We start from the raw sequence: 13579 nt of genomic DNA, 5'->3' as shown, positions 1-13579 counted from the left end.
GTTAAGCATCCTACTGTTGGTTTTGGCTCAGGTTATGTATGATCTCACAGTTCATGAGATCGAGCCCCCCATCGGGCTCCACACTGACAATGTGGAGCCTGCCTGGGATTCTCCCCCTCTCTCCCCCTCTTTCTCTCCCCCTCCCCTGCTCTTTCTCTCTCTCTCTCTGTCTTTCAACATAAATAAATAAACATAAAAAAGAAAATGCTGCAAGGCTTCCTGTTTCTGGGGTCCCAGGACCCCCAGAAGTGGGTCATCAGATCTATTCTGGGCCAACCACAACTCCCCACGCCTCTGGGGAGCAGGTGCAGCCCTTTGCTGAGTTCTCTGGGGGAAATTGCTTAGGGCTTTGCCCCCTTCCTCTGCACTCCTCTGTATCCTTTCCTGTGCCCTCTCAGTCCATTACCTCATCTCTGAAATCATGCCTGTTATTGATGGCACTGGGAAAGGATCGAGTCTTTCCTCCCACCCCACCTTCCTAAACTCGATTCCAAAGCATTGTAAACCTTTGCTGTCAGAGCACCCCATGCTTTCCCATACAATCCCACAGCTCATCCAGTGGCCTTTGCTGAAGGACAGCATCCCTTTCACTGGAAGGCTTCTCACTGCAGGCACAGCCAAAGGGGTCCCAGCTCCAAGAGAGAGTCCTGGCAGACCCTCGGCCCAGATCACCACACCCTCCCCCACACCCTGGAATGATGTTTTGTCACTGGGAGATGAGCCCACAGAGGGTTTGACTCATCCTGGCTGCTACCAAGCCTGAATGGATTCGTGTCCTGGTGCTTACAGAAGATTTAGAACTCGAAGGGATTGAGAGAGCCAAATGCTCCTTTGAATCTGAAGCTTAGAGGAAGCAAGGAAGCAGTCCAGAGTCATAATCAGCTGATAAGACTCCTGGGACTGCAAAGAAGACACCTGAAAAGACAAGGTTGTTGTCATTCATTTTATGAAAAACTTGCTGTATAGGTCGTCCAAAACATTGACTCCAGACAAACATGTTAGCAAACACATGGCCATGGCTGATTCCTTGGAGAATCTTTCATTTCTCCTTCCCAGGGTGTCCTGACCTCAGGGCTCAGTCACAGTGAAGGCCTACAGAGAAGGGGTACCTGTGGGTGACTGCACAAGGGATGTAACTTGAGGGGGACCCAGGGAAAGACTGGAGGCCTGGGGAGGCATGTTGGGGATCAGAGTGGGGGGAAGCAGGGACCATCACACAGCACTTGGCCCAGACCTGGCACGTGGCAGGTGTTAGTGGACCTCCGTGGAAGCAAGAAGGGGAAGGGGGGAGGGAGGAGGGAAGAGAGGAAAAAGTAGAAGCATGACGCGTTGGTGCTCAACTGCAAAAGGCAAACGGAAGTGAGTATTTGAAGATTCTCATTTTTCCCCGTTTGGCATTTGAGTCCTGGGTTTTCTTTCAGTCAATTGAATTCAGATAAGCAGACATCATATTCATTCATTCATTCATCCATTCATTCCACAAATATTTACTGAATGGTACCAAATGTCAGGCGCTGTGCCAGGCAGCGTGTCCCTTGCAGTTAACGCCCAGCTTTCACAAAGGAACACTCTAATGTGGGTGGCCTGGCCACCAGTGGGAGGGGTCAGGGCTAGGGAGGGGACCCCAAACAAGCAGACAGCTGGTGCTTTCGGGGTGATCTAAGTGCCATAAAGAAGTCAAGGGTTTTGGACAGTGAGGCCTTCAGTGACCCCTGCTCAGGTAGGGCCCTGGGTACCTAGAGCAGGGGAAGCAGTCAGCCATTCCCATGCATACGGGGAGGGTGGGCAAAAGGGAAGGACATTAGGAGCAGAGGGAGCTACAAGTATAAGGCACCAGCCACATACAGCTCTCCCGGTTTGAGGAGCAGAGAGGAGGTCAGTGGGGCTTTACTAAGTGAGTGATGGCAAGAGAGAAGGGTCAGTGTCCCATCATACTGGGTCTCGTGCGTGGCATGTAAGGAATTTGGGCTTATTCTAAGTACAATGGGTAGTCATTCAGGGCTCGCAAGCATGGAAGACACACAAGCTCATTTTTTTTTTAATTTTTTTTATTTTTATTTATTTTTTTTAAATTTTTTTTTTCAACGTTTATTTATTTTTGGGACAGAGAGAGACAGAGCATGAACGGGGGAGGGGCAGAGAGAGAGGGAGACACAGAATTGGAAACAGGCTCCAGGCTCTGAGCCATCAGCCCAGAGCCCGATGCGGGGCTCGAACTCACGGACCACGAGATCGTGACCTGGCTGAAGTCGGACGCTTAACCGACTGCGCCACCCAGGCGCCCCTCATTTTTTTTTTTTAACAAGAAGCTTATTTACACCTCAAGACACTTAAAGGGGAACTACCCAGGATTTATTTCTTTTAGAATAATTTATCCCTACTTAAAGATGGGTTGCCCCACATGTAATGGCTACGTGCAAAAAAATTATAAAAATTATAATTTATGAAATTTAGAAAATTACAAAGTTGCCTTGGTTTTACAATGACAAATGAAAAACATTAAAATTCTCCAATCGAAGAATTCTTACGTTGTTAAACAATGAGAACAAAATAACTTCCTAGGATGTAAAGGCATGAGCTGAATGAGCATGGAAAAGGGGGCTATTTTCATAGAATCAGTATTTTTCCCCATCTTATCCCCATTTGATGTTAATCACAACATACCACTGGCCATTTAGTTAAAAAAAAAAAACATAATATGCTTGAGCCACCTAAGTGGCTCAGTCGGTTAAGCGTCCGACTTTGGCTCAGGTCATGATTTTGTGGTTCGTGAGTTCAAGCTGCTTCGAATTCTGTGTCTCCCTCTCTCTCTGCCCCTCCCCTGCTTGCACTCTGTCCCTCTCTCAAAAATAAATGAACATTGAAAAAATAAATAAGTAAACGTTAAAAAATGTTTAAACACGCAATATGCTCTTGTACGTGCACACTTTATGTACAATAGAGGAATGGAGAGGGGAAAATGGAAGAATAGAGAAAACTATACTGTAGGAGTCAGGATGTGGTGGATCCAAATTGCAGTTTTTAATTGAGAATGTCTTCTTGGTCTGGAGGGACAGAGTTCTGGAGTAAAGTGGCAGTTTCCCTTTTTAGTAGACCCCTCCTGTCTGCTGCCTGGACACATCAGTTGTATTTCCATCCCCCATTTCCAAGTGCGAAGGTCTGTCCGTTTCACTGATTGGTTGCCTGTCAAATTGTAATCTGAGCTGCCTCATTGACAAACCTTGTGTGTCATTGACGAAAGCTTTCATTGGTGTACTAAGTGCTGTATGCCTCTTAATCCTATAGGGCACCACAGTACCATCCTGCCTGCTGCCTTCAAATGTGATGGTTGCTCTCAGTCATGACGCCTTCCTTGGGCTTTTCCTCAGCCATGGGGAGGCTGGTGCGTCCTCTGCTGCTGTTTCACAGAACAGGTACCAGGTTTGCAGCAAAGGAGCACACAAACAGCACCAGAAGCAGCAGAAGCAGGACATGAGCTCATTTTACCGTGTAAGATGCACCAGCTTCTCTGTTAGATCCCCGGAACGGCACTTGCCTCTCCTTCTTTGCTCAAAAGAAACTGCATGGACCCTGTAGAAATAGGAAAGCAAATATCCAGTCATCAGCCAGCTCAGACAGATGGACAGGTCTCTTTCTGGGCAACACTTCCCTGGGTGCCCTATAGCATTCGGAGTCGATGACTTACAGAAAGTACCTTTAACGTCACCTTTGTGTTGAGTAGTCGGAACTTACATGCACCGTTTGTACAAATCATCTATCCAATCTCCCATCTCCTTTTTTCCTTATTAAGGACACTTCCCTGCCATCGGAACTGCTCAATCTGGGCTTAGCTCCACTTCTTAGCACTTTGCGCCCTTAGTATACCTATGGAATCATACAGTTTTCTCTTGGCTCTTTACGGCATGTCTTTCTGGACCACTCAAACCCTGCCTCTTCCTGACTCCTCCTGCCTTCTAGAAACTTTCCTCACTGGGCTCTGGAATTCTTGGACTTGGACACACCCCTGGACTCTCAGTCCATTGGTTTGTTTCATGTATTTTGGAGGGGTTTGTTTTCCTGGAGAGGGAACCGCCCCCACCCCTGTGACTTCCCAGATTTTTCTCACCTTGAGCCATGAGGGTTACTGACCCCCAGTGGGATGGAACTGGGGAGAGGGTACTGGCTCTGGCCCCATAAGAAAAGAAGGATCTGGTAAGCAAGTATGACACTGGGCATATCTTAAATGAATGAAGCCTGGCTCTACAGAATCATAGACTGGTCTTCCACTGATTCCCTTGGGCTTTGGATTGGACTCACCCCTACTCTCTCTGACAATTGTGTAATCCTGGCAGTTCATATCTCCATCTGTTAAGTGAAGAATGACGGCCTGATGACCAAGTTCCCTGGGACCCCTGAAACTCCCAGCTTCCCACTGCTGGCCTCACCCACTATTGCTGACTCTTGACGTCCTTTGATCTCTCTTTCCAGGCTTCCTTCTCGTGCCTACCTGGTTCAACACATGCTAGCCTCTGGGGTCCTTGCCCCTCTTATGGGGGCCATGAGCAGGGCTATACCCTACAGGGGATGGGGGAGGTTAAACTACAAATCTGCTGGCCTCTTTCCAGCCAAGGGCAAGGCATGTTTCCAAGGAGTCTGCATATGGGGCCAAGGCTGGCTGGGTGTGGGTGGAGGTGTGGGTGCAGGGGTTTGGAGAGTGGTGGGAGAAAGCCTTAGGCCCTAGGCAGCCCCACTCTGGATGCACAGAACATCAACAGGGCATGTTTCCTGCCTCCAGGCTCTCACCCATTGGAGAGAATCCAGATTTGGATCTCAGTTTGGGGTCTTAATAATAGTGGTTTCTATTCTCTAGGCAACACTATGCAGTCCTTACACAAAAGAATCCGTGTTGTTTATAGGCCAGAGCCCTCGGGAGGGAGATTGCAGGCCTGGGTTCTAGTTCCATTCATTTGCTAGGTTAGCAAAGTAACTCACCTTCTCTATGCCCTAATTTTCCTAACAGTAGAAAGGGGGGAAATGCCTATTCTCATTGGGGTGTTTTGGCAATGAAATGCAATAAAACAGAAAGGCAAAAGAGATGCCCATGTGATCCATGCTAATTTTGATAAATGAGCCTTAACCCAATGAAAAAATTTTTAATTTACTTTTGTTTTTTTTGTTTTTTTTAATTTTTTTTTTTTTTTCAACGTTTATTCATTTTTGGGACAGAGAGAGACAGAGCATGAACGGGGGAGGGGCAGAGAGAGAGGGAGACACAGAATCGGAAACAGGCTCCAGGCTCTGAGCCATCAGCCCAGAGCCTGACGCGGGGCTCGAACTCACGGACCGCGAGATCGTGACCTGGCTGAAGTCGGACGCCTAACCGACTGCGCCACCCAGGCGCCCCAATTTACTTTTGTTTTTAATGTTTATTTCATTTTGACAGAGAGAGAGAGAGCGCGTGAGCAGGGGAGGGGCAGAGAGAGAGGGAGACAGAATCCTAAGCAGGCTCCAGGCTCTGAGCTGTCAGCACAGAGCCCGACGTGGGGCTCAAACTCACAAACGTGAGATCATGACCTGAGCCGAAGTCACTCAACCGACTGAGCCACCCAGGTGCCCCTGAAAATTTTATTATACAAGAAATAGAAAAACATTATGGAAGTCAAAAATGTTCTTTAAATCATATATAATTTTACCATCCTGATAGTGATTTTTTTTAATTTTCAGATTTCACAATGATATTTCAAATAATTATGCATGATATGCCTACCATTTTGCACCTCCCATGTGGAATCATTTGGTCTGTATAAACTTCACCTTCAATGCCTGCAAATTATTGCACCTAGTATGTTTTATAATTGATTGTATCTATTCAAACAGTAATTGACATTTGAGTTACCTTGAGTTTTCATTATAATAAATGATGCTGCAATTAGCACACGACTTTTTAGTAGAATCAATCTGTATGTAACATTTTGTCTACTTGTCAAATTAATATACACATTGTGGAAAAATTTAAAGATTCAGAGTAGTATAAAGAAATTCAAATCGCAGGTAATTGTACCACCGAGAGATAGCATTGTGAAAATGTGGAGTCTGTCCTTCCATTATTTTTCTATGCATAGCTTGTGGGGGTGGGGGGGGCACATGTGTGTACATGTGTGGTCTATTGGTGCGTGTGCAGTGTTTCATCCTGATCTCTTACTACTGTGGAAGGTAGTTAAGAGCATGGGAGTTAAGAGGCTGGACCCTGGGTTCAGATTCCCTGAGTTCAAATCCTGTTTCTGCCACTTAGCCCTTTGGATAAACTCTAAGCCTCAAGTCTCACACTTTATTTGCTAGTCAACCTTACATAAGTTCCTCCTGGAGGACAGTTTTTAGAAGAAAGATAATAATAGAATCTCTCTCCTATGGTTGTAAGAATCTATCTATACAGATCATTTGGCAGGAACATCTGGCACGTGTAAGTGCAACAAATATTCCTTATGGTCATTTTTTTCGTGCATTTTTCATGTCATGAAAAATTCTTGAAAATCACCATTTTAAACACCTGCCTGATTATTATTCTTTTATACTCTAATCTATTCAAGTTCATCATACACATTTTTTAGTTTCTATAACAAGTCAGCGATTTTTGTGTACCTAAACCTTTGCCCAATTTAGATTATTTCCTTAGACAAGCATCCTAGAACTGGAATTAATGGGTTAAGAGTACGATGATTTTTAAACATCTGTTTACTACCTATGTCAAATTGCTTTGGCATGAAAGATTTTAAAGAACAGGGCTTAAGCCTGGTTTTCAAACTGCAGCAGCAAGAAGTGCAGTCTTGGTTTCTTTTTTCCTACTCCCCTCCTTTATTTCTTCCCCAGTCCTTAAATCCTAGCATTTGAAGCCATACCATTCAGGATCCTAGACTTTTGACACGGTCCCTTGGTGTGAAAGGGGCCAGCGCTAGCGAGAGGGAGGAGGGAGAGATAACCCGTTTGAAAGTCACACGCCCCGACGGTCCTTGTAAGAGTACCGAAGAGATAGAAACGGCGGCGGTCACGTGACCTGAACATGACCTCATAGCTCCCCGCGCCCACCGGTGGCGGGAAGGGGAGGGCGTTGCCATCACCCCTACTTGGCGGGTTACCTAAACGAGCCCTGGGGGATTTGGGAACCCTCCTTGGTTCCCTGGGCGCGAAGAAGAGGCACGCTAGGAAGCCCTTCGGTAATCGTTGGTCAGTGACAAGCTGTCACCCCACGATTAGCTGAAAGCAACTGGATGCCCAGTTCTGGGTGCAGGCAAGTCTCGGTGGCAGGGGAGGTACACATTTCATCTCGCTTAGTTCTTATTATCCCCATGTTACTGGAGACCCAGATGAGAAAACTCACGGCGGAGCTGGGAGTGAGGACGAGCCCAGAGTCACGGAGACCTGGAGCAAGCAGCGGGTGGCAAGCACGCGCCGGGGGGAGGGGGGGGGGGGTGCCCAGCCAGCGTGGGCGTGGGTTCCGGGGGGCAGCTCTGGGGGTTGCGGGCTCCTGGAGGAAAGGAGCGGTGGAGGCAGCGGGGGCAAACCAGGAGAGAGCTCTCACCGACCTGACAGGACATCTGTAGTGGAGAGACTGAGATTTTACAGGAACGTTTAAAAAACAAAACAAAACAAAAAAGACAGGAGGGAAGTATTGATTGGATGAAGGGAGATGTCCTTGGTCCATTTCCCACTAACCGAGCACCAGGGAGAGAGCCCCCCAGCTTTGAGGGTGCCCTCAAGTCCCCCAGGATTTAGGAGCATATTCAAACTTGTTGGTTTTCATTCATTCTAGGCACCCATTCTTTGCCAGCAAGAGCCACGCTTGGGGGCCCGTGGGGGCTCTAAAGGTTTTTCTGGCAGACTCCTAAAAGGATTGTGAAAATCTAGGTACCACCCCTTGCACATTTGTGGGAGCAAACATTCAATTTTTTTTTCATGGTATAGTTACATAAGGTGTGCTCTCCGGTGTGTGCACTAAAAAATAAAACTATCTTAGAACTCTGAAAAATATCTCCAAATGAAATACTATAGTGACTGACTATCCACCACCATCCTTTTAAAAGAATTTGTGAAGTTCTTAACAGTAGGGAAAATGTCACCTTTCTTTTTTCCTTTGAGTTTATATTTTCATTCTACTTCCCCTCCAGAATTTTATCCTCCTATATTTTTATGATTGAATGACTTTTATGTATCACCTTATCATACTTCTCTCCTAAAACTATGTATGTAAAATGAATTAATTTTTTAAATTTCCTGTGACCATAGATTCTAAATATTAGAGAATATTCTATCTGGGTTTGTACCATGACAACTAGTGAACAATTAATCAAAACAAATGCTATTAGGAATTTTAATAGATTCTAAGGAAGCATAAAAAAAGCTTAATTGGAAATACATTTCTTAAAGAGATGAAGCTTTTTTTCCTGCCCCAATTAGTTCATATATCCATGGATGAATATTGCTCATTGCTAGATGAAGTCAGGGTTCAGCAGTAATTCTATTTGTGTGTGTGTGTGTGTGTGTGTGTGTGTGTGTGTGTGTTTTAATAGATGCAAGTGCTGACCTCAGAAACCTTTTCACAGAAGTACAAAGGAATATAAGGAGTTTTGTTACAGCAATGTCAATCAATTTTATAAATTCCTTTTGAGTTATATGTCAAAGATCATGTGGGTGGGTCATTGAAAATCTATCAGCTGACAATGAGAAGAGATTCTCCTTCACTTTGAATGAAAGCAGAGAATTGGAAGCTCTTTGTTGATTTACCTAGTCATTAGTCATTCCTTTCCTCAACACGGATACCAGGATTCAGATTGAAGCTTCCTTGCACCATCCATTTTTTCCCCAAGTCAGTGCACCATGGTAACATTTGGGATGGGTGAGAAGAATGCCTTTCTTTTGAGAAGTGGCAGAAGGGTGATTATGAAATGGGAAGTGGGAGGGGAACCAGCAGCATCCCTGGACCGTGACCTCAGTGACCTCCGTGCGCCCAGGCAGCACACCCGAGGGGGAGGAGTGTGTGGAAGCTGAAGGCTCACCCTGTGAGGCTCTTACAATGACCCATGCCAAAATATGTGCCCTGTGACCATGTTCGTGTACCTCCAAGAGCACTGTACCCTGGTTTCTCCTGGCCCACTGCTGGCTGGATGGGCAGAGAAAGGGAAGTGATGGGGCAAGGGGTTTCTGGAGGTTCTGAATGTCTCTTTGTAGGAGGGGAGGTACTTGTGGGCAGAGGTTCCTCCCTGAGGAGTGGTTGCCTAACTGCAGGGCCTTTCCACGGAGGGGTGGCAGCAGCAGTGATCCCAACCCACACACTGGCTGCGGTCTGACTCCAGGTCCAGGCTCTTCTCTCAGAGCTTTCCTTCTCCTTTGGGTTCAGCCTACTTTGAGCTCTTGAAAGAACTTCTGGTCATTCTTCCATGCAGGGCCCCCGCAGGGCAGGGCGGGGTCCCCACAGACCAGAGTGGAGAAGTGCAGTGGCCACCCAGGGCCAGAGAAAACTAGAGCCCCTGATGGAGTGAGGGCTACTTCACTGGCTTGCCTCTCCTCTCCATCCCAAGGCATGCTCGTTTGCAGGGCCTTGGCTGGCCTCTGTGGCGCTTGTGTGTCATTAGAAAAAGGGCCCCCTCTGGACAGATCCAGCATCATGAGCCTATGAGGTGGGGAACACAAGATACCTTTGTACTAGGAAAAAGGCTCCCTTTCCTCTGGGCTGACACAGCCCGGTGCCCAGGGGCCTGGCTTGGCTGGGGGAGGGTGGGCTGCATTTCACCTCCCACTTGTCCCCTCAGCTGGGCACTTTGGGCATTGCACACACACCTGCATGGCCATGTGGGGTATGCTCTTGCCTCTGAGCACACTGTTTCCCCTACCTGGAATCCTCCCCATTCCTTTGTGGCCCAGTTCAGATGCCACTTCCTCCTCCTAGAGCCAAGCTCCTCTGCCCCACTCTCATCTCCCCCTCCTCTGGCTTCCTGTGATGTCTTCAGTCTATAGACTGAAGTTAATCCTACGGGGAGACGGGGAGACGATGGGCCGGGATTTACATTAGAGCAGCAGTTCTCAACTGGGGACAGTTTTGACCCTCCCCCTTCCCCCAGGGGATGTTTGGTGAGGTCTGAAGACATTTATTGCTGTCACAACTAAAATGGGGAGCCTGTTACTGGCATCTAGTGGGTAGAGGCCAGTGATGCTCTTAAATAACCTACAATGGGCTGGACAGCTCCCTACCTCTGACCCCCCCCCGGCAAGCGAAGAATTATCTGGCTCAAAATGTCAACAGTGGCCAGGAGAAACTCTGGACAAGATGATCTCTAGTCTTGAGAACACTTCGTGTCACACCCTAAATTATATTGATGGTATTTTGATATTGTTTTAGTGATTTTAGTGTCAGTGTTATTTCCTCAACCAGGTGTCCTCTTCTTGGAGGACAGAAACCATATATCTTTGCAGGTCCAACCTCAAGGGCATTCACATAGGATCCCCCAGGATTTTCAGCCATCAGAAAGATATAGAAAAAAGATGAATGAATACTCTCTGGCCTGCCCCAGCCCTGCCCTCTGATGTTTCTCGTGAGCTTCTGCTATTATTCCTTGCTGGAACCCTATTACATCATATCTTAAAAATCAAGAACAAAAACAAAAAAAAGAAAGAGAGCCAGATGGACACGGGAGTCCTCAGTATGGCTCACGGAGCCTCCCCAGCTTCCGACCGCACCTTACTAAGGGCCTGAGCCGTAAGCTCAGGTGAAAGACGTTGAGAGGCGACTTTAAATTTCCAGGTTGTAGGCAGCCACACGTCAGCTTTCTCTTCAGCCTGGAGCAAGGGATCTATCAACTGTGTCTCCCAAATTGATAAATGCAGTCTGGGAATACCCCACACCAGGATTCATGAGAAAGAAAAGCTCTAAAAGATTTTTTCCCCCTTAAACGTAGCATCTCCCAGCAGGCCAGATCTTTCTATTTGTGGGGTCCAGTGCCAGAGGACAAATGCAGGTACACAAACTATATATTTAAATATCTTACAACAATAAAGCAAGCCAACAATTGTTAAATGTTCAAAACTCTTATCTTGAAAAATATGTCTTCATACTGACCTGGAAGATCAAGTTTGAGTTGAGAATTCTCAGACTCCTCAGATCACCATACTGGAACAGGACCCCCAACCCCCTACTCATGGCCCATGGCCTGTGCCACTTCTCTTCTCACTCCTAGCTTGTCTCACCATTTGAGGGGCCTGATAGGGGCATTCCAGCCTATGTATCCACATTCTAATCATACCCCTTGTATGCTTACCCCCAATTCAGTCTACCCTGGGAAGATGGACCTGGGGCACAGGACTGCAGGATCTAAAAAAAAGGTTTGGGGCCTTTTGGGCAAGGAATTTCTGGGTCCTGTATACCCAGGCTATGGTCTAGGTCTAAGGTGTGAGTGGGGTGGATATGTCCACTCGACCCCACAGGCTCCTTACCCCAGGGGGAGGGATGAGCCAGAATGGAGCCTTCTTAAGGTGCCAGCCCAGAGCACTTTGGGTCTAAGGGAAGAAATGACTCCCCAGGTAGCAGCAGCTGCAAGATGTGCCCTGGGCCTTCTGGAGGCTGCCCCCCTCCCCACTCTCACCCCCGCCATACACTGACTGGATAGGAATTTCAAGACCTTTTTTGGGTAACAGCTTTATCGAGATATAATTCATATACCATACAACTCACCCACTTAAAGTGTAGAATTCAATGGTTTTTTGTATATTCAGAGTTGGGTAACCATCGCCACAATCAATTTTGGAACATTTCATCACCCCAAAAGAGACCCTGCATCTCACCCTAATTCCCTTGTTCCCCCAACCCTAAGCTGCTTTCTTCCTATAGATTTGCCTATTCTGGGCATTTCATATAAATGGAATCATACAACATGTGGTCCTTGGTGATTGGCTTCTTTCACTTTAGCATAGTATTTTCAAGGTTCATTCATGTCATACCATGTGTTAGTGCTTTATTCCTTTTGTCACCAGATAATATTCCATTTTACAGATATCCCATGTTTTAGTTATCCACCCACCAGTTGATGGACATTTGGGTTGCTCCAGACCTTTCACAGTCTTTTCCTGGATCCTCTTGTGAGGGCTCTGTATGTTGGTAGTGCACAGCCTATGCTTGCCCGGTGGGTGGGGGGTGGGTGGACGGAGCTTCCCCCAGGAGGTCCCCTCACAGTGAGGATCCGCAGCCATTTCCCCTGGCCCTGTCACCAGTGCCTCAACCCCTCATAGTGCCAGAGCAGGGCTGTCTTCCCTCAAGAAGTGGGGAGATGGCTCCCTTTCCTGCTGAGGTTGCGCACATGAGAATTCCACCTCTCTCCACGTCTCCTAGACTCCCTGGTTTAGGTTCATCTCCACATCTTTCTCCACAGGACAGGCTGGCAAGAATTGCCGTATTTCCAACTCATACAATCCTCCTTTATTTAGCCAAATGGGAAAGCCTTTACATGACTCAAAACACTTGGCTCCAAGTGACAGACACCCAATTCAAATCAATGTTAAAAGCAACTGAAAAGGTTAGGGATGTTTCTCATTTTTGGAAGATCTAGGGGCTCAAATCATGCCAACAAGGACTCACTTTATTCTCTCTCCTCCTCCTCCTCCCCACCTGTCTCCCTGTCAGTGTCTCCTTATCTCTTCTTGGCTCTACTCTTCTCTTTGTAGTCTTTATTCTCAGGCAGGCTTTCCCCTAATGGAACAAGATGGCCACCAGCTGCTCTGGACATACGGTCTACTCGCTCAGAGCTTATCTTCCCAGGACCTCTAGCAAAAGTCCCAGGTTTGAGACTCCTTGGTCAGGCTTGGGTCATGTGTCCACACATGAACTAATCATTTGGAGCAGGAGGTGGAAAGCTCTGATTGGCTGTCTGGGTCTTAGGCCCACCCTTGATTGGAAATCAGTGCACCTGTACCTCATGGACTAAGCTTAGGGAATAGGGAGCGCTCCAAAAGAAAATCAAGGGGAAATAAATGCTGGATATGCACAGCAGATATCACTGGAAACCATCCTATGAACTGGCCTATCTGGGGTCAGCCACATGAGTTTATCATACATGTTCAAATATGTCTGAACCTACTGGTAGACATGCCTAGGCTGAAGTAGAAACCCCTGCTCCATGTGATAGACTAATTCCTTATGAGATTCTAGAAATTGATATCCAGGATGTTAGCCTTCCTAATGAGGGTTTGTAATTGAACATGAACAAATCCTTATCCAAGAAATTTTGCCCTGTTGGTGGAATTATAGGCTTTATGGCAGGACAATGGAGAACCTATTGTTAATTCAAGAGGCCTTTTGGAGACCCAGGGGCACAGTAAGTCGATACTGGTCCATTCTCCCCATGTTTCAAATCTAAATGTCCTGGATGTAATTTCATAGTAATTTATCTGTGCCAGTGATGAGCAGAATCAGGTGGGGGAGGGACCAGAGGAGAGTCATAGACAAGGAGCCTGGGTGGAGAGGAGAGAGCTGGTTGTAGGCAGCAGCACAACATAGCTCTTCTCTCAGATCCCCCTCACTCTTTCTCCCCCTTTCCTTATTCCTCTGTCACCATGACAA

General features: G+C 46.9%; 1 pseudogene; it reads right to left on the bottom strand.

Annotated features, from left to right (window-relative positions):
- Positions 1-2818: 2818 nt before the first annotated feature.
- Positions 2819-3372, bottom strand: LOC123580742 (annotated as a pseudogene).
- Between the last annotated feature and the right edge of the window lie 10207 nt (positions 3373-13579).

This window comes from Leopardus geoffroyi, chromosome A3, assembly GCF_018350155.1.
Source record: "Leopardus geoffroyi isolate Oge1 chromosome A3, O.geoffroyi_Oge1_pat1.0, whole genome shotgun sequence".
NCBI classification, from domain to species: domain Eukaryota; kingdom Metazoa; phylum Chordata; class Mammalia; order Carnivora; family Felidae; genus Leopardus; species Leopardus geoffroyi.
Note: the sequence above shows the minus strand (reverse complement) of the source record. Positions and strands in the feature narration are given on the sequence as shown.